We start from the raw sequence: 6,000 nt of genomic DNA on the forward strand, positions 1-6,000 counted from the left end.
TTAATGTCATATTAAAATGTGGTTTATTCTGTAGGCTTGTGAGTATCCAAAAATTTTACCAACTTCTAGACTGGGATACTTGTAAGAGATAATGCAGTAAAGTAAATGGCACACCGGGTTTTGGAAAAACAAGCAAACAAAAAGCCCCCAAACAACAGCCTGAGTTTTAATCCTAGTCTCGTTATATACTAACAGTATGGGTCAGAATGAGTCATATAATCTATCTGAGCCTGTCTTCTGTTCTGTAAAATGAGAAAATGTTAAGGTGCTGTGTATACGACATGGGCTTCCCAGGAGATATTAGTAGTAAAGAACCCTCCTGACAATGTAGGAGACATAAGAGATACAGGTTCAATCCCTGCATCAGGAAGATCCCCAGGAGGAGGGCATGGCAACCCACTTCAGTATTCTTGCCTGGAGAATCCCATGGACAGAGGATCCTGGTGGTCTATAGTCCAGGTTGCAAAGAGTCAGACACGACTGAAGTGACTTAGCACACACGCACATATATGACATATACTTATCACAGTTTCTAAGGCTTCCTAACAAATCACCCCAAAACTTAATGGTGTACAGTTGTCCATGTGTTCTGTGGCTCCAGAATTCAGCCAGGTCACAGTCAGAATGGTTTTTTATCTGCTCTGCTGTCCTTCACCTTAGCAATTACCTCTTCCCATGAATCTCTCTTTCATGTTGTGCTTCCCAGATGGTATTGAACCTGCCTGCCAGTGCAGAAGAGGTAAGAGATGTGGGTTCAATCCCTGAGTCAGGAAGTTCCCCTGGAGGAGGTCATGGAAACCCATGCCAGTATTCTTGCTGGAAAAAACATAACACACACTTGGCATAATGTCTGGGTTGCTAGAATGAGTGTCCTGAGAGAGAGAACTCAGTAAGATTGTTCTACCATACTCCATTTGTTAGAGCACTTACAAGTCCCTGCCCAGACACAATGGAACAGTACCTCTTAATGGGAAGATTTTCAGTCATGTAGTATGAACATGTGGGATGGGTTAAATACATTGACCATTTTTAGAAAATAAAATCGCCTGCAGCATTCAACATGTAGAAGCTATTATTATATAGTATGGAATTGTTGAAAAGGCATGGATTTGGGATCAGGATATTTTACCACTTAAAAATTCTTGTTATATATGTCTCTTACAAATTCTTCACCTATTAAATTAGTATAATACACTTATTTTGAAAGTTTTTTGGTGAGGATTAAAGAAATAATATGCAGAAGTGTTTGACAAATACTGCATGCTCAGTAAATGCTTCTCCAGATTTTGACTCAGAAGGTAATAGCACTAAAATTCCCTCAGTCTGAGTCTGCTACAGAATCAGAGTTCCCAACAAGGTAAAGCAGTTATGAATAGGCCAAATGGATGGATTTCTGTTTAGAATCAAGCTTTGAGCAGTGTATTCAGAACCAACAAAATATAACTTTCTATCTGGAAAAGTCCAGTGTCATCCACAATCTTAAGGAACAAATTGAATCACAGACTCCTAGAATCTTAGAGAAGGAAGTTGACTGATAGGGCAAACTCCACATTTTATAGATAAGAGAATCAAGAGAGGTTAAATTGCTTATTCAAGGTTGTACTCTAAGGAGAAAGTATGTGGCTGAAATTCATGTCTGCTAACTTGTAGGTTCAAATCTTTAATAATCAACTATGCATATAATGAACATTATACCTTTCTTCCTCTGGAATGGAATCATACATTAATTACGGCTAAGCATATTATGTGTATGAATTTAATAATAACATGATTGCAATAGTTAATAAATTAATATGACTTATGAGAGTTTTAAAAAATCTTTATTAGATTGAGTAATTATTCTATTATGGGAAATAGTCAGGAAACTGAAGCTGAAAAATAACTGAAAAAATTTTCCAACTTTCCAAAAATATACCTTTCTGGTTTTGAATGTTTGATATTAGCTAATCAAAAACACAAATATGATTGTATCCATGCCTTGCTCAGCCACTAAGTCATGTCTAACTCTTTGCGACCCATAGACTGTAGCCTACCAGGCTCCTCTGTCCATGAGATTTCCAGGCAAGAACACTGGAGTGGGTTGCCATTTCCCCCTGCAGGGGATCTCCCTGACCCAGGGGCCTGAACCCACGTCTCCTGCATCTTCTACATTGGAAGGTAGATTCTTTACCACTGAGCAACCTGAAGTGATCATAGGTATATACTGAGCATGTCAGTCAATTTTCCCATTGAAATCAGACTTCCAGGACTGGATGCAGACAACTGAACTGTACTTCCAATCATAGCTGGTACATGAGTGGTTGTGAGAACTAAGTAGTATATTAATTCCCTCTTGTAGCTGTAAGGAATTACCACAGCTTAGTAGCTGAAAGCAATACAAATGTATTTTCTTACAGTTCTAGACTCAGAAGTCCTAAACAAGTTTCATTTGGTTAAAGTCAAGGTGTTGGTAGGTTTCTCTGGAGGTTCTTAGAAGATAATTTTTTTTTTTTTTGCTTTTTTTCAACTTCTAGTGGCCATCTGCATTCTTTGTGATTATATTTAGAACCACATAGATAATCTAGAATAATCTTTCCATCTCAAGATATTTAATCACATCTGTAAAGTCTTTTTGGTCATATTAGAAAACATTCACAGGTCCTAGATGTAGGAGTCTTTATTCAGTCTAGCAGAAGTGGCATGATACATGCTTATTAGTTTACCTTTTGCCTGGCTCTAACTGAAGGCTCAATAAAAAGTAACAGATTATTATGTAATACAGTGATTTTATATTTATACACATAGTCATCATTTGCATCCCTGGAAAGACATACTGTTGTGTGATATTATTCAAAGACTGTGGGTGCCAAAACAATAAAGTTAAAAATTGTCTCTGAGCATCACCTAGTGGAATGACTAGAAACCAGGAACACTCCCAAGCCCTTCCCACTCCTCCTGACATGATCTTAAGAAGGCACCTCTGTATTCTATGCACTTTTAAACCTTCTTTCCACTTCTCTCCTGATTCTCACTCTTGATGCCTTGATCTGCAGAGATGTCCACCTTCACCTTTTCCTGTGTCATTGCTGTTTTACCTCTGCAGCCATTGCATCATAACTCTGTCCCTGCCAACTGGATTTGCTCCACTCTCCAAGAACCCTCAACCATGGGTGAAATGCCCAACCCCTTTCTCTCTTCATCACTCTGATCATTCAACACCAGTTTTGAGCCCTTCTCTTCCCCTATATTTCTATTTCTTCTTTCTTTTAGCAACTTGACTGTTGTGTACTCCATTACTATTAATAATTGCTATCTATAGATCTCTTATAGCTGTCTCTTGTAGAACACTTTAAGCAGCTTTCCCTAGGCTAAAATGGAAGACATTACCTTCGGCTGTTTCACTGACACAAGTTCAAGATGAAGCCATTCTTTTCCCAGACACAGAGTGAGTTTTATGTTGTTCAAGGATGTGAATAATGATTTAAAATTTAGTGTGTATAAATAATGTGTTGATAAACATGAAATCCACAATCTCTGCCCAAGAAGTCTGTTAAGTATTGGAAATAGAAAAAAAAAAATTAAAACATGATACAGGTAGTTATAATCCAGAGTGACATGCTAGAGAATGTTAGACATTTAGGGTGTGATAGAAGCATGTAGGAGAGGCACCTATTGCTGATTTGAAGGGTCAGAATTTGGTTCCTGGAGAAAATGTTCTGTATGAGGAGACTTCAAGGATCAACACTCCTTAGACTAATGAAGTGCAGAAGAGGATAGGACCAATGGATGCATGGAGAATACAGTTTTCAAAGGAAAAAGAAAAGCCTAAAGCAGAGACTTAGAGAATAAGAGAGGGTGTTGTGTGTAGAGTTCTGAGTGAATTTCAGGATGCTAAAGCATTGAGTATGGCAGGAGAATGGAACAGAGAAGGCTGGATAGGTTCACAAGATCCCAAGAACTTTGAGAGTGATATAAGAAGTTTAGATTTTATATAAAGGTCAAAGAGGAATTCCTGAAATGAAGTGGTATTTTAGGAGTGGTGTTTAGGAAGATCATTCTTTGACTCATACTGCAATGGAAAAGGGCAAAAGGCAAGACTGGAGATGAATTGGGTGGGGCAGGGTAGAACTTATTACAGTAAAACAGTTGATCTTCTTTCTAAACTGGTGATTCTGACAGGTTAAAGTGGACAAATGGTTTAGTTCAGTTCAGTTCAGTTGCTCAGTCGTGTCTGACTCTTTGTGACCCCACGAATCGCAGCACGCCAGGCCTCCCTGTCCATCACCAACTCCCAGAGTTCACTCAAACTCATGTCCATCGAGTTAGTGATGCCATCCAGCCATCTCACCCTTTGTTGTCCCCTTCTCCTCCTGCCCCCAATCCCTCCCAGCATCAGAGTCTTTTCCAATGAGTCAACTCTTCGTATGAGGTGGCCAAAGTATTGGAGTTTCAGCTTCAGCATCAGTCCTTCCAAAGAACACCCAGGACTGATCTCCTTTAGAATGGACTGGTTGGATCTCCTTGCAGACCAAGGGACTCTCAAGAGTCTTCTCCATCACCACAGTTCAAAAGCATCAATTCTTTGGCACTCACCTTTCTTCACAGTCCAACATTCACATCCATACATGACTTAGAGGTAAATCTCACAGTATTTGATGCTTGTTAGAATGTGAATGTTATGGTGAAACGAGAGAGAGGAGTTCCTGGTACCTGTCATATATAGATTCTTGATTGTGAGGTCTCTTGTCAGACTTTAGAGTCCTTTCTCAGTTTGTCTAAGGAGACCCTTCATTTTTGCATGAAAAGAATTGACAAGCTGGAGATCATGGTGCACTCACAGATTTTGCCCTTCAATTAGGCCCCTGTTGCACATCTACTTTTTTTTTTTTTTAATGTTCCTTATTGTTTAACCATTGCATGGGATTCGTTTCTCCAACCCTCTTCAGTTATGATGGGAACTGGTAAGGTATGTGGTTGCAAAGCTCTATAGACGGCTAGCTTTTGCAAACAGGGGAGAAGCATGACTCATGGCTTTCTCAAGTGTGACAGAATTCTTTAATTTTTCATTAAAGTATGTAAACAGTTTACACAGTTGTCTAACTTTTCTAACAGAGAAAACCAAGCAGACAAATTTCAGAAAAATATGAAGTACTCTTTTGGCATGCCAGTGTATTTTTCTTTTATGCCCTGTGGAGGACCATGAACAAATACTATGATAAAAAATATAAAACAAAATGAAAGCAAAGCAATAAATAATACAAATATAAATATGTGGATAATTTTTTTATTGTATTACATTGAGGACTTTTAAAAGCACAAAACAAATGAAAGAAATAACAAAAGATGGTTAATTTATATCCCTTAGAAGAATTTCTGTATGCAAATGTTCATCAAATCAAATGTAATGAGAAACTAGAAAGAAAAAATATGAATAAGAAATCTGACAGAAATATAGTCTAGAACCTTAAGATCATATTCTTTAAAAAACAAATCCACAAAAAAATTTTAATACTTCAGGACATAATTTGGAAATAACTCACAGAGAAATACCAATAGCCTTTAAGTATATTGTGACTACCATTTGTTTTTCCTTGAACCCTCTAGCAGTTCTTTTCTTCTCTTCTGACACCACTCCATGAAGTTCATTTGAGGACTCTCCTCTGCACCCCTGACCCCAGTGGTGAACCACGTATTCTAAGCTCAAGACAGTCAATAGTTCAGGGCTGGGCATATGTCCTAAGACGATCCATTCAATTCCTATACTGTTTCTGGGGTCTGCCTATAAACAAGCTTTCCCACCGAACTTGAACCCAAGAATATATCATGTTTCAGTTACTGCAGTTATCTTGCCACTCTGAGAATAAAGTGTACATATAGAAGAAAGAAGAGCATAGCAAGTAAACAAATAAAAAAAGACTAGGAAAGGATGACATTGTTTGGAGTCTAGAAATTCAGCTGTCCTTGGAAACTAGTTGCAACCTTTCTACAGAACAATATGTTAATATTAGCTTATATGACTCA

Source organism: Capra hircus, chromosome 6 (genome assembly GCF_001704415.2).
Source record: "Capra hircus breed San Clemente chromosome 6, ASM170441v1, whole genome shotgun sequence".
Classification (NCBI taxonomy): Eukaryota; Metazoa; Chordata; class Mammalia; order Artiodactyla; family Bovidae; genus Capra; species Capra hircus.